The sequence below is a fragment of the Pteropus medius genome, unplaced genomic scaffold (assembly GCF_902729225.1).
Source record: "Pteropus medius unplaced genomic scaffold, Ma_sr-lr_union100, whole genome shotgun sequence".
In the NCBI taxonomy this organism is placed as follows: domain Eukaryota; kingdom Metazoa; phylum Chordata; class Mammalia; order Chiroptera; family Pteropodidae; genus Pteropus; species Pteropus medius.
In genome coordinates this window covers 17,712,357-17,735,115 of record NW_024340701.1, presented here as the reverse complement: position 1 = coordinate 17,735,115, position 22,759 = coordinate 17,712,357, and the positions used below count along the sequence as shown (strand labels likewise).

The window sequence follows — 22,759 nt, the reverse complement described above, 5'->3', positions numbered from 1 at the left end:
TGGCAATTGCCTGCCTCAGCCCTGCACTTCCAGAGCCAGAGAAGTGAAGGAAAGAAAGACACAGATATAGGTACAGCTACCTCAGGAGAAATGAGAAAGTTGGAGAGAAAACAAGAAGAAATGATATGGAGTTGGGAGAGGTCAAGTGCCATACTATTGGCAGCTCTGATGGGTGCACAGTGCAACTCAGGGATGTGGCTTGGGTAGCAACTCAATAGAATAGGCCAATAAAGCCAACACCCATTACCAGAGCTCTGCAGGGCAGTCTGACTACATCTATCTCTGAACACCATTATGAACTGATGTAGAATATGCAGAAACCTCCCTAAAACATACTTAACTGACTGCAGCCCCCCTACTGACTCTACACAGCTATCTCCACTCACAATGTGCTGGTGGAGGGTCCCTGAGACCCTCTCAGTCCCCATCCCCCACCACCACTGCACACATAGTATACTGGCAGGCCAAATATGATACTCCTTGAGAGTGGGAGAAATAGATTCATTCAGAAGGGGGACTCACCCAAGTATTGATTTCAGGAAAGGGCCAAAGTGAAGATTTCTCATCCCAATGACTCATGTTTTTTAAAGTCACTGTTTGACCCACAGTGGACATCTTGAAACCTGTATAAAGGAAGATTAGCAAATGTCCCAGACTCCCAGGCCCTAAAGTTGCCCCAGGCCCTAGGAAAGAGATCAGACATACTAACTGCCATGCTGTGGCCAAAAGCTCTTGCCATGCAGAGCAGTTCTGCTAAGCCAGACCGTGTTTTCCAGACAGTCTGGCTGGCCAGCCAGGTCCAGGGCAGCAGTAGGCAGCAATGGGCTAAGTGTGATGCTGGGCTGTGGGCCTTTTAAATGAGCACACTCTGCTTCACTTTGTACTCTGAGTTGCCTGCTTGGAAAGAGAGAACATTTCTGCCCTGGTGGTGAGGAATCTAAGCCCTGGTGACAGGGGAGTTGAAATTCTCAGGACAGGTGGCCAAAGGCTGCTAAGAATATCCAGCCACAGGCCTGACCACAAGGCAGTTAACGCCTCACGTGGTGGCTTCCGTGGTCCTTTGGGCATGGGAGGAAGGAGCTTACTGTGCAGCTGGTGCTCATGGACTCCCTCAGTTGGAAGTGTGTAGACATGGAAGTAAAGAATCAGGTAAAGTAACATTTAAAAAACCCAACGAGTGCATCCCACCCTCAAAGAATATATAATCTGAGGAGGGAGGACATCCCTGCCATGAGAGACTTACTGTACTTTACAGATAAAAGGAAGGACAGTCATACGGAAGGGGCCAAAGGCACATCACCTCACATGAAGCTGTGGGACTGCAAATGCCAACGACAGGCCCACGCTGGCTTCTCACAGCCCGATCAGGTGGATATCGTGGCCTAGCAGCTGGCAGCCTGACTGGCAGCCAGGGATATGCAGTCCCTCCTTTCCAGACCTCGGTTTCTGCATCTTTAAAGTGAGGGGTTTGGATCACTATTTCATAAACATTTTTGAGGGTCATGTCTCAGACCCTTTGGGACTCTGATGCATGCAGCCCCAAAACATGGATACAGGCACTTAGCCAACATTGTCACATCATTTCAAGGGTTGGCCTAGCCCCAAGCAGACCATTCAAGGATCTCAGGTGAAGGTTCTGAGGTTTTGGTTTAGGGGAGGGAGTGTTCTTAGAGGTCTAGAGGGGGCTGAGAAGAGTTCATGGAGAAAGAGAGATTGAAGGAGGGGCAGAACTGAAATATCCACTTCTTCATTCAACAGATGAAATGAATGTTAACTGTGAGCCAGCACAGTGGATGCAGATGCAAAGAAAACACAAGGGGCCTTGGGTCTTGTGGGACTGTCATTCTAGCTGTACAGATAGCCCATTCAGCTCCAGCCATATAGGCCATCCTCTCCTCCTCAAATAGTTTGTCAGTCCAACTTCAGGGCCTGTGCCCTTGCTCCTCAGCTGTCTGGAGCACACTTTCCTTCATACTTATATAGCTGGCTCCTGGCTCCTTCTCAGTTCAGAATTCATCCCCTGAACAAGACTTCCCTGGCCATTGTGGCTAAAGGTGCCTCTCACAGCCCTTTGCAGCCACACTGCCATTTCATCTTTGTAGTGCCTAGCATCTTCTGACGTTGTCATCTTTATTTGCTTTTTGTTTATGGCCTGTCTCCCATATGATAGAGACCTTGTCGGTCCTGTTCTCCATGGTGCCCTGGCATCCAGGACAGTGCTTGGCACAGAGTAAACACCTGTCACAGATGCGATGAACCAAATGAACTAATTATAGACTTAATGATAGATTGCTGTGAACTAGTGAAGCCTATGGTATAGGGTGACAGCAGGGTGGTTTGAGAGGGTGAAGCTAGGGGACTAACCTGGTTTGGAAAATGTGTCTTGGAGGAAATGCTGTTTGAATAGAGAGAGCTCTGAATGACTAGGCAAAGAGGGTAGAGGGGAAATGGAGCTAGGCCTGCTCCTGGCAAGGCCCCAATGTGGGAAGGGGCTGGAAACAAAATCCAAGAGCAAAGATGCAAAGGGTAGGGCCTGCTGAGCTGGCTGAGAATTTTCATCTCAGCTATCTTGATAGAGACAGCTGTGGGAGCACCGTTGCTAGCACCGTTGCTCTGGCTGTAGGAACTGTCCTCTATGACCTCGCTGATGCATCCTCCTCTTTTACACCCTGGAATCCTGGTTGTTCCTTACTCACAGCAGGTACTCTCCCCGCAAAGAGCCTGGGCACTGGCTATGCCTCTGCTTGCCACTCTCTTCTTCCAGAAATCCTTTTGGCTCACATCTCACCTTTTCAAAGAGGTCTCCCCTTATTATCCCTGAATCCTGCAACCTGAATCCTGCAAACTTCCTATCCCCTGCCCCCTGATGCCCCTTGCTTGCTTCTGTTTTTCTTTCCATGGCACGTATCACTGTCTACCATCTGAAGTAACTTTATGACCTGTTACTTTTATTGTTTATCATCTGTTTCTCTACTGCTGGAATATAAGCACCTTGGGAGCAGGCACCATTCTGTTCCCTAGGGTGTGCTGAGGGCCTAGAAGGGTGCCTGGCACCCAGTAGCAATTAGTCTTTGCTGCTGTTAGCTGCTCCGCAGGAAATGAACTGCAGAGGGGCAGGAGCGGATGAGGGGGAACAGTTAGGAGGTCATGGCCATAGCTTAGGGGAGAGGTCATGCTAGGCAGGTGCTGGAGCAGAGGGAATGCATGATTCCTGGAGCCGTGGAGAGGAAATAAAACAGGATTTGGGAATGGGTCAGGTCAGAGGGGTGAGGCAGTCAGAGAGGTCAAAGTGACCCCCAGGTTCTTGAATGGCAATTTATGTATAATTGCTTATTATGATCAGGTGGTTGGCAGGGACCAGGGGAAAGAAGCAGGGTTAGGGGAAGGAGGGGAGAAGGGGTGCCTGGAGGGGAGACCATGCACATGCAACAGTTGGGAAAGGATGCACCTATTTAGGGGATAGTGAAAAGTCCATCTTGGCTGGAGTGGAAGGAAGTCCCTGCATAGGACAGAAGTTAGGAGAAAAGTAAGGATAGGGGGGTCTGGCCATTCACTAATGCTGCCTACTTTCTGCTTTCACTCTGGAGTCCGGGGCCAAGGACAGTGCTACTGTGAAGCTGCACTGTGAAACCTCAGCCCGAGCATGGCACCTCTACCTGGGGCATCACTCTCAACAACTTGCCTCTATTATGGAGCAGAATGTTTGCTTCTATTCACATGATTTTAACCTGTGCTTCCTGGCTGTCCCTAAAACAACCTCACTGCCCTCCCTTCACAGCCATCCTCCACCAAGAGCATCCCTGCTCTCCTGCAGCCAGAACTCCTGACCAGAGCGTGCATGCAATGATAAGCCTTATTCTTCCCCAGTGTGTTTATGTATTTTTTAATTTATTGTATTTTTTATTTTGTTAACATTTTATTGAAGTGCAGCACGCAGAAAAGTGTGTAAATCCTCAATGTACAGCTTGATGAATTTTTACAAGCTGAGCGTACCCATGCAGCCAGCATCCAGATCAAGATGCAGAGTATTTCCAGTCCCCCAGAATTCCCTGGTGTGCCCCCTCCCAAGGAGTATGCCCCACCCTGTAGTCCCCCTTCCTCCAAAGCAGCCCCTGTGCTGATTTGTGACACCTCACATTGGCTTTGGCCACTTTAAAACTCAATTTAAATGGAATCTTCTTGTGCATTTTTTTTCACTTACTAGATCACCAGTTTATTATAAAAGGATATAACTCAGGAATAGCCAGATGGAAGAGGTGCTTAGGGCAAGGTGTGGGTAAAGGGTGAGGAGAGCTTCCATGTCATCCCCACGACTGCCATTCTCCCCAACTCTCCATGTGTTCACCAGCCAGTAAGCTCCTCTTGTGCATATTTTTGAGACATCCTTCCTTTGCGTAATTTCATTTGTGGGGTGTGTCCATGTTGTTGCATGTGCTTGCATTTAAAAACCCATCTTCCCAGCAGCCTCCCACTCGAGGCAAATGATGAGGGCTAAGCCTCTAGAGCCCCTCTGACCAGAGGAATCTTTCAAGAAGAACTTGGAGAAGCCCTAGTAGAAGACAGTAGAGGACCAATGGAGCCTTTGACATACGGGGTGGAGAACATGGACGTTTGAAGCAAATGATATGCTAAGCTTTGTGTTGGGTGCCACGAGGGATAAACAAGTGGAAGATGTGGTTATGAGATGAGAAGAACGGGAGATGAGATTGGATCAAGAGAGTTGGGTCAGGTTGTAAGTGTCTTGAACTGCAAGAGGAGGAAAGAAAGTAGCTTACAACTGAAGGAAGGAGAAAAAAAAAGGCCTGGAGAGGCATGACTCCCTGCCTCCAAAAGGCTACCCAGTTGCTCTCCTGGAAGATTGGAAGTGTGTGTGTGGGGATCCTTGCCTTGGGAGAAGAGGCAGACCGGGTTCCTAGATCCCAGTGTCTGGGAAGATTTCTCTCTCTCTCTCTCTCTCTCTCTCTCTCTCTCTCTCTCTCTCTCTCTCTCTCTCTCTCTCCTCTCTCTGCTCTCTGGGTGAGGGGCCGCAAAGGAGGGAGGGAGAGAGCCTGCAATTTCTGGGAGCCCATTTCTCTAACAGCAATTCCTAGGGGCCTCATGTCAGATGGGCAGTGCTGGCTTCTGCCTGTGTGATGGCAGGAGTGAGAGGGAGGGAGAAGGGGGCCTCAGAGATTGGCAGAAACATTTAAGAATTTCAGAATCCAAAGTCTAGAGAGGGTGAGTGACTTGCCCAAGGTCACACACTGAAGGAGCCAACATTAGAATCCAGATCACTTGTCCCCTCTAGGGTTCTTTCCATTACTGTGTACCACCCCCTCACTTTACAAAGAGCCTAGTGTTGCCACCAAAAGAACTGAATTACCTCATTTTTTTGAGAGGCATTATGAATTCAATTCTATTATGTGGACTGGGGCAAAGATGTTGTGAACAAGCATGACATTATAATTCATGTCCCACTTCTTCCATTTCTCTTTGCTGAATTTTGTGCATCATTGGAAGCAGCCTTAAATCATTATTGGAACAAAATAGGAAGAAAAATAATAATATATAATTACAAACAAGGAATAGATTGTGTGATCCTATTAATTGCCTTCCGTGAAATCCTTATTTTTGGTATTTTCTGAATAATTAAAAGACTAGGCCTCCATTGATGGAGGTGGTAGGTTAGCATGGAACCCTAAACAGTCACATCATCTACTACAGGAATGGCCTGGTACCACCTGCTGCCTGTGATGCTTTCCGAGTAACATCAAGGACTGTGCTCCAGTCTGAGTATTTACTCTCTTCTGAGGAGAAACTCTGGCAATGACTGTAAAATAAACCCCAGAGCAAGGAAGAAGCTGAAGAGAGGAAATACTTGGCTGTGCATTAATCATAGTCGTCAGGCCTAGAGCAGAGGACAGAGGCTGGTTCAAGGAAAGACAGAACCTAAATTATCTTGGAGATTGATCTTCCCTCCTCTGTACTCCCTGTGCCAGCAAGCAGGTCAGAAAGGTCCCGGCGCAGCCAGTGGCATTGAACGGGTGAGGGTGTCCACCGACTGACCAGTATGCTTTGTCAAAGAGAGCAGGACAGGGATGTCCACGCTCTGTCATGGGGATCATACCAGAGCTTCTATTTGCCCAGAACAGGCCACATCTTGGAAAGCTACCTAAGATAAGAGGCATCGCAAAACCACCTGAGATCTGCGGGACAAATTCAATGCTGTCATGTCCTCAGGAGACATAGCTTGCATTCCAGGATGCAGTGAAAGCCATTTTCTTCAGATCCGAATAAAGCACCTAATTAGGATGAGCCTGTGGAATTGGCAGTTATGAAGCTGACCACAGGAGCCTGGAAAGTCTGAAAGACTATATGGATAAAAGTTTGGGCTCTAGGAATTGGTCAATGACTATCCAGACAAGAAAGCAAGTTAATTATCCTCCAAGCCTCAGCTTCCTCATCTGTGAAATGAGGACAATAAGAATACCTTTATTATAAGGTCATTTTCTATATGAAATGAAATTATTAATGCATATAAAGTGCTTAGAACCATGCCTGGTGGATAATAAGCCCTTATTAATCCTAGCTAAGAGCTGAAAAAAGCTAGTGACCCTTTTCTCCCCACATCTCTAGAGCTGTTCAGTTTCAGAAGGGCTGTGTGGTGAGTTGGTGACTTGTTCCTATATCATCTCTCCCCTGTTCTAGCTTTCCCCATGATAAGGGCAGAGTAATCTTTGTCGAAGCTCAAAGCAGAGGAAAATGTTGCTGGGAAGTATAAAAGGGTAGGTGGTTTATAAACTTGCCAAAGGCTGAGATATGATTTACTGTTGGTGGAGGTGCAGAACTTTCCAAACAGAGCTTGAGAATCGACTTGTTTTGGGGAAGAAGTCCTTCCCTTGAACTTGGCCCCACACTCTTTCAGAGCTTACCTGGGAGGAAGTCAACTCTTCATTCAGATGATAAATTCTTAGGTTCCTATGGTGAACACAACAGATCAGCTGAGACCTGCTGATCTCAGAAAGAAACAAACTCCTTTTGTGTTATTTACTGCAGTCGGCCAGTTGCCAGGACGACCCTCGAGGGACATGATTGGAGAAACTCTATAGGATCTGATCTCAGAAATCAGAAATATTTTAAGGTTTCGGGGAACAGTGCATGTGTGTGGGAGGCAAACAATATACTTAGTTGGAAAGAGCCCAGGTTTGGAGTCAGAATCGGTGTAGCCAAACTCTGCTAGATTACATATGCATTTGGGAGGGCAATTGTAAGAGCTTCAGTTTCCTCAACTATAAAATGTGAATTGTAATAACTTATAGGGCAATTTGGGGGCTCATGAGGTAACTTGAAAATGAACCTAGTAAAGTAACTGAGAAGAGTGAAGACCCTTAATATACAGTAGCTATTATTATCATGTAGGGATTGGATTATTCATCATTAAAAAAGACTTACTCTAAAAAAAAAAAGATTTACTCTGCTATTAAATGCTTTGTATTGACAGTTACTGTTAGAAGTCAGATGTCTTGGAATTGAGAGAGCTCCAACCGCCCAAGGTCGACTGTGGCCAGAACCCACTCTTCTGGTTTCTGAGGGTCCTAAGAAGAAAGACAATCTTACTCTTTTGCCACCAAGTAAGAAGCAAATGGTTGGCAATAGGCAAATACTCCAGGTTCTGGTTTTAGCTCTATCTTGCTCTTGGCTAAGATGTCCCTTGTCTCATCTCTCGGGGATGATATTCTGCAGTACTTAGCGAGGATAAGATGTCCAAAGTCTTCCCCCAACATGCACACCCAAGAACCTTGGCTCCTCTGACAAAGCCCTGTATACACGTATCCCACACTCTCATGGGTCTCCCTTGGATCCCCCCAGATTATAATGGCACCCCTGGCTTCATGCTTTCCTTTCCTAATTTCTTCTACTTCAGTCCTCAACAGAACTACAGAGTCACTCCCTGCAAACCTAGGCACTCCCCTTTTCCTTTATCACATACCCACAATTGTCTTGCTCTCTTGAATTTGGTTTCTTCTCTGTCCATGGTATATAACAGGGATCCCCAAATCCTGGGCCATGGACCAGTACCAGTCCGTGGACCAGTACCGATCTGTGGCCTGTTAGGAAGTGGGCCGCACAGTGAGCAAGCGAAGCCTCATCTATATCTGCAGCCACTTCCCAGCACTAGCATCACCACCTCAGTTTCACCTCAGATCATCAGGCATTAGGTTCTCATAGGAGCACCCGTCCCTGGTGCCAAAAAGGTTGGGGACCACTGGTATAGAATATTGTTTCGGTTAGCAAAAATGTATTATTTACTCATTCATTTATTGTTTATCAGTATTTTTTTAGCATCTATATGTGCCAGGTACTGTGTTAAACATGGGATACAGCCATGAATGTTATGTTTATACATGCTCATTGCTGGACATTGATGCAAACTTAGTTCACAGCTATGACATGCCCTGTCCTTACAGAGTGTACAGTCTTGTTGGAGAGATAACAGCAGACGGAGGGACATTCAGAGCCTATTAAGGAGCTGACAACAGGCCTATGTGCTGGCCCTGAGAGGGTGAGGTAGACAGTGGCAAGCCAGGATATGACAAGGATGGTAAGCCTTGTTAAGGAGTTTAGGTTTTGTTCTAAGTGCAGTGGGAATTAGTGGAGTAGTGACATATGACATATTTTCAAAAGACCTTTCTAGCTACCATGTGAAGGATGGGTTGGAGGGGGTAAGCATGGCAGCATAAGAAACCAGCTGAAATAAAACTCCTATATGCTAACCCAGGCAAGAGAAGATGGTGGCCTGGCCTCAGGGGGATGTGGGAGAATGGTAAGGAGTAGGTTTATTGCATAGAACATTTGTAAGTAGAATCAGTTAGCCTCTAGTGGAATGGAGGAACATGAGGTGCCAGGCAAAGGAGATAGGTCAAGAATGACACCACCACCACCCACCCCCAGGATTTTGCTTAAAACGCTTGAGTGGCTGACACCTTTTCTCTAACAGGGAAAAGAGTTGGGACAAAGGGCAGGTTTCAAAAGAAGAGCTCGTCCCTTTTCAAGGGACAGTTTGTCCTGTTTACCACTGTTTCCCTAGGGCCTGGCATTTAGTAAGTACCCCCAAATATTTGTAGATGAATTCTTTTAGGAATTCAGTTTTAGGAATGCTCTGGGGGCAGTGAAGCAGGGTGGCTAAGAACATGGACTCTGGAGCTTGGACTGCCTGGGTTCGAATCCTAACTCCATCATTTTTGAGTGAGATGTCAGGTCTGCAATTTGACATGGGGATCTGGAACTGGAAAAAAATTGAGTCATCAACAAGTAGGTGGTATTTAAATCCACGGGCCTGGATGAGGTTGTGGGGTGGGGGGAGGATCCAGTCCCAAGGCAACTAGTAGATCATAGAGAAGAGCCTAGAAAGAGGCTCAGAGATAGGATGAAAACCATGTGCGTATGGCATCTGGGAAGCCAAGAGCAGTTGGGGGGAGTGAGGGTGAGTGGTCAGGGGTATTAAGTACTTCCAAGACCAAAGGAAGGACTGAAAAAACATCCCTCACTCCTGGCAACAAGAAGTGACTGGTGATCTTGAGCACCTTCTGCAGAATGGCCAGGGAGAATGGAGGCGTGGGTTGAAGAGTGTAATAAATGGTGTATCTATATAGTGGAATTCCACGAGCCTTGGCATAGACAAGGCCCATCTCCATGTGCTGATAGAAAATTATCTGTAAGTAGCAATATGTTTCATAGTGAGGTACAGAACAGCTTGTGCAGTGTGTTCCCATTTCTGAAAGTAAAAGGGCGGACATGCATATGTACAAAGAAAGTGGTGGTGGTGGTGGGGTGATCTCCAGCAGTGTTGAAAATGTTTAATGCACATACAAATAAATATATGTCTGCATTACCCCCTACTTTGTTTTTACACAAACTGTAACATACCCAAATTGTAACGTACTATACATACCTGCAGAGGTTCCCTCTGCACCTATGTCTTTCCTTAACAATAGAGCTTTGGGGCCATTCCAGATTAGTTCACAGAGCAGATCTTTATTTTTTAAATAGCTACAGAATATTCCATCCTGTGCATGTATCATCAATGCCATTGCTGGACATTTAGGTTGTTCCTAATCTTATGCTGTAACAAACTACAATTATCCCAACATCTTAGAATAACTTAAAAACTAGCTGAGTTTTAGAGTGCACAGGAAGTAAGAAATGGAGGTAAGAAATAGAGATGCCGCATAGATGTATATACCTCTTTCAAGAAGTACGGCTGTGCAAGGGAGCAGACAAATAGGGAGCCAGGGAAGGGGATGTGGGGGTCAAGGAAGGACATTCTAAAGATGGGGAATGCTCCAAAGGAATGAATACACAGGGCGATTCAATAATTCTGCCAAGAAGAGCCTCTACATGGCATGTTAGCAGGTGTAGGAGAAAGACAAAATGGGTTGAGGCTCTGTGCTGGGTGCTGTGGGAACATCAGAATGGATAGATGAACACAGGGTTTCAGAAAGGTTCCACTCCAGCAAGGAAGCTAGGATGTTTCACAATCCAGTGGCAATATTGTTAGAAAGTGGTTGATTCTGTTGCTGAGGTGGAGATCTACAAACTTCCCACTGGAGTGTCTGCTGGTGGAGTCCGTTTACATTTCCAGTGGTTCCCTGGGTTCCTGATAGGACATTAGCTGGGGGAGAGGAGAAGGATATTTTGCCTGAAATTTGTAGATTTTCCCAAAGAAATTAAATGACATGAGTGCCCTGGAAGGATAAAAAAAAAAATCAGAAATAAATAAAAATCTCAAGAAGAATTTATATTCCTGATGGCTTTGCTGATGGTCTTGTAAATTGTATATTTAATCAAAGGCACTCGAATGTCTTTTTTTTTTTAACTATTGAAGAGCCATTTAAATGTCAACATAAGTGATTCCCTTCCAAATAGTGCTGTTTATACATTACTTCCCCTAATAGACCATAATGATTCATAAGAAGGCATTTCGTGCCTCTAAATTGTAGGCCTATTGAAATATAAATTAAGATGATAAATAATTTGACCTTACCTGAGAGTACTGAGTATTTACATGTGTCAAATACAAAATTACCCTGAATATTAGAGTCCCTAAAAAGGCAGCCTTCCTCCTCTAGCTGAATTCAATAAATAAAACGGTTTAGAAATTTCATTCAGAGTGTGGAGTAAAGAGGGGCATACACAAAAGAAGCAGCCCGGGGACTGCCATCTCCGCCCTCCTGACTTCTCATTAGGCTGGGGGTGGGGGATGCTGACCCCCTCTGGGGAAGTGACAGGCGGGTGTGGGCAGACCTCGGGCGCCCCAGGAGTTCTCTTCCCCCACTCCTCCCGCAACGCGGCTGGAGTTTCTAAACATGGAGTTTCCACGGGAACTTTGCCAGGCCGAGTTCGCAGCCCTCCTGGTTCCCCGCGGCGGGACTCACCAAGTCGCCCGCGCCGCGCAGCCTCCGCGCTTACCCGCTCCCTCCCCCACGGAGTCGCTGACCTGGCGGCCTTCAGCAGCTCTGCAAAGCCGCTCTGCGGGGTTCTTCACCCAAGAGGGCAAGGAGCCTCTTGCGCTCAGCGTACTCGTCCGACCCTGCTCGGGTCCCGGGGGGTGGCAGCTGGGCGCCCTCAGCAGGGCCTCAGACAAGCCTACCCGCCGGGCCTGTTTATTTGCGCCGGCGCTCAGGGGCCGGGGTTTGGCGAGCTTTCCACTCCCCGGGCCAGGGCACAGACGCGGGGGTCGCCGAGGCAGCGGCGGGCCCAGGCTGACTGCGTTGGTTGCTGGCGCTGGGTTTTTTGTTTTGTTTTGAAGCCGGGCGTGGGGGAGGGGCAGCACCTTGTCAATGAGAAATTTCCTGTTCGCGAGACTCTGCTTGCAGAGTTTCTGTCCTGCCCTTGAACTGACAACTGAATCTCGGCAGCGCGGGCCTGGGAGAGTCCAGCCGGGTGTGCCGGGCGCTCATGGGGGTGGAAGCGGGGGCATCTGCGCCGCGGCGCCCAGGTCCCGGGAGCCCGATTAAGCGGGGCCGATGCCTGCCCTCCCGGTTCCCGGGCACACCCGTGAGCGCCAAGCCGAACGGTGACTAATCTGCGGCTCCGGGCCTCTTGGCGCTCAGCCCGGGCTCGCCTCCCGCCTCTCATCCCTCTCCCTCCCCGCTGTCCTCCCAGCCCCGCAGCGCCGAGCTCCGCGAAGAGAATCGCACGGGCCAGCGCTGCCGCCGCCACCACTGCGTTCTTGGGAGTGTGGGAAGCGGGTCGAGGCGGGCAGTTCCGAGCCGTCTCTCCAGTCGGCCTTCTTCGACCCAGGCCCGAGTGTGCGTGTGTTTCCTTCCCCATAAGCACTTTGATCAGCACTTCCTCTGCGCCGCGGAGGAGCCAGGGCGAACTGGAGCTTTTAACTCCTTGTGTGCCGCCCTATGGTGGGCTCCGTGGGGAGGGAGGCGCAAGGAAACTGGTCGACACCGGGGCGATCAATTTGGTTTGGCAAGTCGGAGTCTGATGGAGCCCGACTGGACCCAAGGAGCTTGCCCAAGCACGGCAGGCTCTCCCAGGGAGAGCAGGCCGCGAGGCCCGGGGCGGCTCGTTAATGTTCAAGCCTGCCCCGGGGCCGCGCAGTAACTCGACCTGCCAGGCGAGGCGAGGTGCAGGCTTGAAAGGCCTGTCAGGCGGAATCTTCTGGAGGAGATCGGGAGGCCCTGGGGGACCAGCCTTCACGCACTCTGTCCGCTGGCGCATGTACTGCTCCCAACCTAGGGATGGTGCCCGCAGCCCACCCCACGGCCTCGCCTCTGGCTGCCGCTCCCTCCCCTGGCCAGGTCTCGCTGGGGAGTTAATGATTGATTTACTGGCTCCGCACGGCCGGCGCCCTCCCAGCTATTTGTCCAAGCTGAGGAGTTCCTGGCGAGGCAAAAAGGCCGGGAGCGCGCGGGTTGCCCAGGAAGGGAAGCCAGACTGCCCACGAGAAGGAGCGGTCACTCGATTAGCCCCCGCTGAGCGGCTCTAGCCGTGTCTGGGACGAACCCACTGGAGGCCCTGGCCGGGCGAAGAGCATTGGGAAGCGCCACACGTAAACGGGTTGGCAGCTGGTGATTAGGCCGCCCTGTTTTATGAGTCATAATGGGCCGTCCGCCTGGCCCTCAACCTGCTCACTGTGGACCCGGCGCGTCAGGGTCCAGGCAGTGGACCGTTCCGCTCTGCGCAGAGGGGGTTGCTCTTGGCGGCCCGGACCGCCGAAGGCGTTGCGCAGGATTTCCTCTCATTTCTCGCAGAAGGCAACACAAACACCCTAAATCAAACCGCTCCGACAACCGAGGGCTCCACACAGACACATCAATAAGGATTTCGCCTCCCGCGTTCGAACGCACTGAAACACTTGTCCTATTTTTATGCAAATGACACCACACAAATAGATCTCACAGGCCCCGGAGCGGGGCGAGAGGAGGAGGGGCGCCGCCACCCCAGCCTGGGGACTGTGAAGGGGGAGGGAGTCCCAAGCCCGCACCCCGGGGCCCGTGTTGGGTTGGTTGCAGCGGGGCTGGTACTGGCTAGGCGGCCCGCCCCGCGCGCTGTGGCTCCCTGCCAGCCCCGCCAAGTCGGCCGCGTCCCCAGGCTGCCTGCAGAGGCGGATTAGGGAAGGAGCGAAGCGAGCCTGTGACTAATCGCGGGGCCTCGGACCGGAGCACCAAGGCCATGTGCGACTGACAGGATCGACACTAGCAGAGGACACGGCGACGCCTCGCTTAATTGCAGGCTTAAAAAATTGCCGCCTGAGAAGCTCCGGTGCTGAGAGCCTCCGCGTGTGCGCTGGGCTGGGGAACGCGTCAGGGGAGGCCTGCGGTCCCGCTTCTGGGAGGGAGGTTTGGCGTCTCCTGGATCGAGGGACCTGGCCCTCCTGTCCTACACTCTGCAGGAGTGTGGCTGAGCCGGCCATTAAGAGTACGGTCCAGCTCCCAGGCCCAGGATTCTGACCCTTTTTCCATGGAGCCCATGGTCGCCCTTTCTTTCCCTAGATCTTATAAAGGAGTCTGTACAGTTAGGGGTGAGATTCCAAATCACTGAATATAAAAACCGCACACATGAACCACTTTCTTCTGTTCCCTCGCTTCTCTATCTGCCGATACAAAGACCCGAATGACCAAGAGAGGCAAGTAAGGGCCACCAGGAGCCAGGTCACCGAGTACCCAAAACTCGGGGCTCACAGGCACGTACCCCAGGCTCTTAACCGCTAGTCACTGTCACTCTGACCCAGACCTTCTTGGAGCGCTGAGGCCTCTCAGGGGAGAAGGGGGAAGCGTCGACAGGCCGCCTGTGTGTGAAGGGAGGGTGGAGGGTGGAAGGCGGGGTGGCAGAGAACCCAGCAAGAGAAGTTTCCACCACGCTCTGGTCGGCTGCTGCCAAAATCCCCGGGCCCCTCCCCACCCGCACCGCCTTCCGTTGCCACCACAAGTTTGGTTTAACGAGAGCCTGGGACAAAAGCAAACGTTTTCTATAGACCCCGAAAACAAAGAGGAAAGAGACGCGCAAGGCCGCCGAGGAGCTGCTGCTAGCGTAATGGTGCCGGGCCGACAGCAGAGCATTAGAACTGCAAAAGCCGCGCAGGCGGGAGGAAGTGCGAGGCGGGAGGCGGGAGCGCGGGGAGAGCGGGCGGGGGAGGGGCGCTGCGCCGCGCCATGTTTCCGTGTCACCCGCCGAGTCGCCGGCGCTGGGCTCGGCCGCCGGCTCCCGCCTGCCTCCGTAACAGCAGAAAGCGTGCGATTAGCAGCCAGACAGGCGGGGACTCCGGGCCCGTGGGGCCGCCGCCGCCCGCTCCGGGCCTCGCCCCACCCGCCGGGTAATCATCCCCTCCCTCGCTGCAGCGCTGTGTGCACTCTCATTAGAGCAGGGAGGCTTTTCTCTGCGCACTCGCTCGGCTCCCGCTGGCAAAACAACGCCTTCCCTGGCCGGGCCCTGGGCCAGGACTGCTGGGGAGGGCGAGACGGGGGAGGGGGTGGTGAGGCAGAGCGAGGAGCGCAGGTCATCTCAGCCTCCGTATCTCCTCGGAACACGAAGGAGATGGGGAGGGTCCACACGTAGGGTGGCAAAGTACGAACCCGGTACCAGATCCTTTGTGGGGAGGGGGGAAAATTGCTGGGGTGGCTATGACCTACTCTCGTTCCCTGACCGAGGCTAGAGTGGGGACCGAGGGGAGATGAGTGTCTGGTTTGGAGAGAGAGGACGACACCGAAAAGGCTCCCAAAACAGGTTTTGTCTCATCTGTCTTGCGAACGACCTCTTAAGGCTAGAAGCCTCATCCCAGGGGAGGCGGCCTTTCTACCCTCAGGAGACTTGAGTCCCCAGGATTCGGGCTTGATCGCACAGAGGGGGTGAGAGATGGGGGTGGCCGAGGCGCGGCTGTGCCTGGCCCAGAGCTTCGGAGCCCCATTTTCTCCTCTGCGATCTCTGCACACAGCAGCAGGCAGCCTTTCCCGGCACCACGCGCCCAGCTGCAGGGCCCGGGAGCAGGTGTTCCTGCCCAGTCCGCCGGAGTGGCGGCTCTGCGCTCTCCCGTCCCAGCTGCGGGGTTGGGGAGTGGAAAGGGGGCACTTAAGGCAGTATAGAGGGAGGACTCACTGGAGCTCGAGAAGGGTCCTAAGGACTTAAATGGGGATGCCCCCAGGTCGAGTGAGGCCCCTGGGGCCAGAAGGCATCGGGGATGACGCGCAGCCGGCCGGTCTGAAACAGCCCTGGGGGCCAGCAAACTCCGCACGGGGCGGCGCAAGGGCTTCCGGTGCCGGTGGCGGCGGCGGGGCGGCTGGGAAGTTCCCGGGGCGGCCGCGAGGAGCACCCTCCCCTCGCTGCCGCCGCCTCGCAGCTTTCGGAGCGGCGCCCTAGGAGCCTTTCCGAGTCTGGCAGCGCTGCTCTAGGCTGGCTCAGGGCTGGGGGCTGCGGTCCTGGCCCAGCCCCTGGCGGGGAGGGGTAGGCAGGGGCCGGAGACCCCGCAGGAGCTGCGGCGCGCCTCTCTGTCCCCGCCTCTCGCCGCTGCTGATATGGCGGGCACGTGAAGCGCAGCTCGGCGCCTCGGCGCCAGTCGGGGAGCGGCCTGCCCCGCCGGCTCAGCTTACCCGTGGGCCCAGGAACGCGGAACCGAGCCCGGCCGGGCCCCGCAGAGCCCGCGCCCCCGCCTCACTCTCAGCTCGCTGCGGCCCCGCACCCCCGCCTCGCCTGCGCCCGGCCTTAGGGCCGCGCCAGACGACTCGCCTGAGGGGAACTCAGGCTGACTAATGGGTCGCTTGTGGGCCTTACGTGAGGCCCGGCTGTCAGCGGATGCCCGCTCGCTCGGCGCCTACGCCGCGGTCAGGCTCTTCGGGGAAGGGCAAGAGGAGGGGTTTCCCCGCTCGGCGGTTTTGGCTCCCCGGGGACAATCCGGCGGCCGCGGCTGGCCCCGGGCTTTAGGTCGTACAACCCGACCCAGAGGGGGTAGAATCGGTGTGCGCCCGGCGCCAAGGTGGGAACTCGGGATGGAGGGTGAGGAAGTGGGCGCTTCGGAGCTCTGAGCCGGAGGTTCGTGCAGAGGCTCATCAACTCGGCCTGGGTCGCCCGCCTTGATGTTTCCGATCTGGGGCCAGCCGCTGGGCTGGGGGGAATTTACAGGCCGCCTTGCGGGCCTAGAGTTCTATACCGAAACCTCCTTCAATACAAACGACCAGAAACCCCTTCGTGAGATTTTTGTGTGGAAAGAATGATTTTTATAAAACTCCCCGAGAGTCCAGTTCGGCTGAGAGTTAGCAGGTTCTGAGACGTGTGATGCCTTCTCCTCTTCCAGGGGCCTGTAAAAATCAGTAGTTTCTTATTATTTTGCATTAACAACCATTTCGTGTTGACATAGTTATACGACTCTTCCGAATATAACTACCTGTTTAGTTTCAACACTCGAGCGATATGGTGAAACACAAACACCGATCAGTAACTAAGAGCAGAAAAACCCGTCTGCGAGTTTGGGGCTGGATGCAGGATAAATGCTCATCATGCATCCCTGGTTTTATTCATCCTAATTACACTAGTAATCCTGCCCCCCACGAGAAAGCCTGAAACCCGGGAGTCGAGGTGCAACTTTTCCTGGAAAGCCCGGGATTGGGGGAGGGAGGCAGTTGCTGAAGTAGAGGAGATGGGTTTTAAATGTCACTTCCAAATGAAAATACTTCCCTTCTGCCTTTTTTGTTTCTTTTTTCTTTCATTTTTCTTTTCTTTCTTTCTTTTTTTTTTTTGATGCAGTTTTCGAAAGGAGCATTTGGGCGAGATAAGAAGTGACCGATCAAAATCGCTGAGGGGAGGTTGTAAGCAGCCGCTTTGCCCCAGCTTAATGTTATCTTATCTTTCACACTTGCATGGCGGAAAAAAAATTGGCTTATCTTCATCCCCACCCCCTTCTCGCCTTAATTGCTAAAAAACACTGGCGTGTTAAACCGGGAGGAAGGTCTCTGAATCGTCAGTGGAAAAGGAAAATTCAAAAATGTGGGCGCCTGGGGGAAGCAAGGATGGCAAGATTTATTCTTTCCTTTCCCCCAGGCTTTTTCTAGCACAGTGTAGAGGGGCCAGTCTGGGGTGGAAGGCTCAATGACCAGATTTCTGGGGATGGCCTTGGGTCCTGTGGCTTCCCTAGGCCTCGCTTTCTCGCTAGGTTTCCCAACCTCCCCTTCCCTTCATCTCGTGAAAGCTGGCGGTGGGTCTCATGTTGAGGCCTCTCACTCTGCCCCCCCCCACACACACATATCCCCCTTTTGGGGAGAGGGATGTAAGGCTGGGACGCATGGCCTGCTGGAAATCATTAAAATATATGCAAGTGTCTGCGAACACACTTTTAAATCATGGCGTTTCCCCTCCACGCTGGTATATTTAAACTCCAGAGCGAGCTGGATCTCCTCCCTCTTAGTCGTTTGTCTGTGTCACCGACAGGCCGCTAATGGCCGGGCTTCCAGGCGCTGTGCATTATGCATTAGCCTCCTCCCTCCGCCGCACACAGAAGGTTCTGTCAGGCCTCGCAACACAACCCCCTCCCTCCCCCCGCCCCTCCCTCCATCGCACTCGCTGCGGCCGGGGGCTGCGCGGCTGCTAACGCACTGGAGACGCAGGGATGAGGGGCTGGGAGGCGGGGTCGAAGGCAGAGCAGAGTGGGCCTGGAGGGGGAATGGGAGCAGATAAAAGTGCCGTGGATTAGGCCTTTTGAACTCTCCAGCCCTGCGCCAGCCCCCAGCTTTGCTCCTGGCTGCGACCTTCCCAAGGCAACCACCCACTCTCCTCTGCTCCCAACTTGGTGGGGGCCTCAGAAATATTTAGAGACAGATCAGAGTCGCGTTTCCAGTTGCTGGGCTGTACTCCCTTCCTTCCCTGAGCGAGGGGCTGGCAGGGCCTTCCAGATACCTCCAGTTCCCGGGGTGGTGTGTCTCCGCAGGGGTCCCGCGGGAGTGGAGGAGTTAAGCTAGACCCAAAATGGCTGGGGCAGAAGGCCGGCGTGCTGGGTCCGTTGGTGGTTCTCCGCCCCTCTCCCCGTGGTTCCGGCTCACTGTCCCTAGACGGGTAAAATATGAGCTGGAGGCGCCTTGCTAAATAAGCAGCCAGGGCGGGACGTGGCGGCCGGGTTTATCTGCAGGAGCATCCGGCCCAGCGCGGAGGCTTCGAGGGCTCCTAAGCTGGGACCAGGTGGAGTGCAAGACGGAACCTCCTGGAAGTCGCCTGCATTTATGCTTATTCGGCTGACACCCATCTACCCAGCTGGCCCCTCAGTGTAAACGGTAATTTACCTACTGGTCTCTGGGTTTGGGGATCTCAGAGCCTGACACTGAGCTAAGAAATTCTGAGGCAGTTGCTGCTACCATGTTGGCTCTGCATTTTGGACTCTCCTACTGGAATGGCCCAACAACTCTTCAAAGGCTAGGCAGAAAGAGCAGCCATATTCAACTTGGCCATTCCTAAGTCTAGCAGTCTCTTGCCATGGAAGGCAGCTACCTTTAGATGTTTCCGGAAAACTGAAATTCCTGTGATAAGGATGCCCTATGCTTGGGGTGGGGGGCAGTGGCTCTTTTAAGGGCCACTGAGTTATTCCTGAGTTCTCTTACAAAGTGACCACAGAAGACCGTTAGTGTCGGTATTTGTGTTTATTAAAATAGCTAACATTAATAGCTTGGCTCACACTATGTAAAGTAAAAATACATTATCTGTAATCACTCAACTCCCATTTATTCCAATAACCAGTGTCACAGACGGGAGAGCGCCATTGGAGGCCTACAGAGCTTTGTCATTTAGATCTCACACATATGTTACAAATGACCCTCACACACAATATTGGGATCCCAGGGTTCTCCAAACACCAGGTTAGATCCTCACCACGGGATGCGTGGCCTTTTCCCTAGGCCTGGGTTGTGGTTGAACGTGTGGAAAGAGGCCCTGGCAGGCCTTGCACAGTCAGCCTAGTCTGAAAAGGGCGGCCAAGCTCCAGGCTTGCTCCCGGAAGCACCGACCTGCCTGCCCAGTTGCAGAGCCTGGGTAGAATCCATAGCTGCAGAATGCCTGAGAGCCTGAAGTCGAGCCATACGGTTAACGGGGAGACCCTTCCAAGGGGAGGAGAGGTGGGTGAGGAAGGGGTGGCCCACCGCAGCTCAATTCCAAGCACCTCTCCTCTCAGTGCCTATTTCTTTCTCTGCTGCCTCTACGGCCTCCCCTCCCTTGCGCTCACTTGCTGGCTCTCTCCGCCTCCTCTGCTTTCATTGAAATCCTCCCCTTGCTGAGTTCCTGGTATATCGGCCTGACCCCCAGGTCAGCTCCCTAGGGGCTCCAGGGAGGGCCGGAAAGGAGGGAGCAGGGGAAGGCCCTGGCTGCCCGCACATGCTGCTGCAGGCTCCTGGGTGTCCCTAGCTCCTGGAGCCTCTTCCTGAGTGGGGACCCGAGATGGGACTGCCCTTCCTGAGCTTTCTGCTTCTCCTCCCTGGGCCAATAGGTGTAAACTCCCTACTCCCTCACTCCCCCTCCTTGGAGCACTTCCGGAATAGCTCACATTTTAATTCCCAGTGAGTAATGAACACCCCCACACACACACACACACATTCATAGACTCATGCCTCTTAGGACTCCCATAATAAGATATTTTTAAAATCCCAGAGTTGGAAAATGTATCCCTCGGAGATGGAAAAGAAACCCTTTAATCCCACCAGCCCGCATGAGGATACCTTGGAGGCAAGACTCCTTAAAAAACGGTGGTGGAGGGGGTTGTGAATGCTGCAAATTGCGTCAAAGGCAAATTTACTGGCCTATTTGTCTCCAGCATCAAATTTCTCCCCTTCACATTTACAGCGTCCTCTCCCCCCTCCATTCATTTTACCCTAAGACTTTTAAAGTTAGACAAACAGGCCCCTTTGTCAGCAGCCCCTGGAGGCTACAGGACTCTGAGAGGCAGCAGGCTACAAGCACTCTCTTGGTTCGGGATTTCCCAAAAGTTCTGGATGGTTACATGCAACTCCTAACTCGGGGGAAAAGCCTATGCTGTGGGGGAGAGTTGGGGAGGCTTGGGAAGAGGAGAGAAGGTGGCCGGGCACAGGGCCAGGATTTCTGCTGCTGCCTAACTGAGCCGGAAGAGCCTGGCACGGCTCCCCACTTGCCCAGGCCAGCTCTCCCGAGCGGCCCACAGTGGCACAGTGGCCTCCTCGCCTGGAACTATGTTCAGAGAGTTTCCCCCACAAATAGCCAACTTCAGCTTTCCCGGTTATTTTAGATTTGTTTTGAATAAAAGGAGTCGCTTCAAAAAGAAATGTTGCTACAACACACAACCAGAGGCTTTTTCTCCAGCTGTGTCTGTAACTCACAAGCGTTCAGTCTAATAACTTTTAATGTCTGGCCCTAAAATGTCTTTATAAAAAATAGCTTTACAGCATAATAGTCCAGGTGTCTTTCTGCTTGTTACCGGAGATTAAAAAAATGTGTGGGTTAGCTTTCAGAGACGTCCACCTCCAGAAAGACGGGAAGAAAACCGGGTACATTCCATCATGCAGGCAGGCGTGGGTCCTGAAAGTAGTGGTGGCCCAGCAGGGCTGGGCACTGTTTGCGGGGGACACTTGCCTGCCTGTCTGTCTTTTGCATCCCCGGAGCATATAAGCAGCTCCGGAGCATGAAGATTTAATTCTGCCCCAAGTTTCGGGTTTCAAACGGTAGAGATGTTTCACTTCTGCTTTGAAAGGGGCTGTTTTTATAAGTATGTGCTGAGAACTAAAACAGAATAAATAAAATCGCACCTAAAAACAGTCCCACAGTCAGTATTAAGTCTAATTTTTAAAAGGTATCTGCTAGCTAGAGCTGATTTTGGCCTTGACCTTGACTTAGTAATCAACTTGAGATGCTTTTGATTATTTTTGGCATGGAGACACTCCAGGATATTTTAAAACTTTCCGTGTGGATTTACAAGCCACCTCCATTTCGGATTGATGTTCTCATCGAGCCTGCACCATCTTGTCCCTTAGACAGAAAGAGACTCTCCACCGCCAGCATAAAGACCCTACCGAGCAGCCATGTGGGGTCACCTTTTGCTGGGACGTCCGGGCCCTCGGTCTGGGTGCGGTTAGGCCGTAACACCCTTCCCCCACTCCCAACCCTTCCCGCCAGCTTCACGAACTGGGGCTTCTCGGCTCGCCCCAGAGGCTCTGCGCTCCGGGGAGGCCGGAACCTCGCCTCTCCGCTTCCCCCTCCCGCCTGCCTCCGCCCTCCCCCCGCGCCCAGCGCCGCGCCGGGTGCGCTGGAGAAGCTCAATACGTGTCAATTGAATTAACTGCTGCGGGCGCGGGGTGTACGATCAGCACGACGTTACCGAGTGGAAATTTATGGGGAGGACGGTATAAGCCAAAAGTTGCTCCCTGCCAAGGAAAATAAAACGCGAGAGATAATCTCCTAGAGAGGAGGTGAGGGGCCAGGACAGATCCTCCAGCCATCTGAGGTGCAGACTGTGAAATGCCCGCGAACCGGCAGACATTCTGGCGGATCTCCGCTCCCCTAAGTCCCCACCCCTCCACCTCCGCCTCCTCATGCCCCAAGGGCTGCCTCCTACACCCCCTGCCTCTCCAAACAATTCCTACACAATTGAAACGTCCGGGGAACTCGGGCGCGTAGTTCGGGCAGAACGGCCACCGGTGCCTAGGGCGGTGTTTTCAGGTAGCTCTTGACGCCGAAATGGGAAAGGGCTCCTCAGGGAGGAAGGGGCACCCCAGGCAGTGGGTAGGCGCCGGTGTGCACTCGCCAGGCTCTGCTTGGTCTCGAAAGGGACGCGTGGCCGGGAGAGCGCAGCGCTGGTGGCAAGAGGCAGCGGCGGCTGCCGCTGGGGTTTGACAGCTTTGGCAGAGCGAAGTGCGAGGCGCTTTATGGTAATTGCGGTCCTCCACTGGCCTTCTGGGTAGCGAGGGGAGTCTCGGCGCGCGGCTGGGAGAGCCGCCCCCGCCGCCCCCCATCCCCTGGGCTCCGGAGCTGCGGGCCGCGCTCGCTGCCGCTGCCACCGGAGTCGGTCTGGGGCTCGCCCAGGACGCGCGCCGGGGCCGGGTGTGCGCAGCCAACTCGGCTCGAGTGGGGGAGGAGAGGGCGAGGGGTGCGCCACCCAAGTGGTCCGGGGTTCGGACCCCGAGAGGCGAAACGCGCCGGGCGGGGAATCGGTGACGACTGGGGCACCTCGGGCAAACCTTTCCTGTGGAATCATCCCTCCGAAAGCCCACCGCCAAGGCACCGCAGCGGAGGGTGAGCGGAGGCTGGGGGAGCTCAAACTTGCGAGAGCTGGAGG

General features: G+C 52.9%; 1 protein-coding gene and 1 long non-coding RNA gene across 9 annotated transcripts in view; one reads left to right on the top strand and one right to left on the bottom strand.

Moving 5' to 3' along the window:
- BCOR (BCL6 corepressor) overlaps window positions 1–22,759 on the top strand; it is a 111,924-nt gene that overhangs the window by 44,361 nt on the left and 44,804 nt on the right. Inside the window, exon 1 of one of the 8 annotated variants that reach the window (XM_039888366.1) lies at window positions 22,079–22,143. The exons of 5 other annotated variants lie outside the window; for them this stretch is intronic. The gene's annotated coding sequence lies outside the window, so the exon portion shown is untranslated. Of the gene's footprint in view, window positions 1–22,078; window positions 22,144–22,481; window positions 22,717–22,759 lie in introns of those variants that run through there. 2 more of the 8 variants (XM_039888390.1, XM_039888330.1) reach the window with 2 other exon arrangements.
- On the bottom strand, window positions 9,997–14,754 carry LOC120622764 (uncharacterized). Its single transcript, XR_005658545.1, has 2 exons — window positions 11,477–14,754; window positions 9,997–10,724 (listed from the first exon to the last, which is right to left on the bottom strand). It is a non-coding gene; the product is annotated as an uncharacterized LOC120622764 (long non-coding RNA).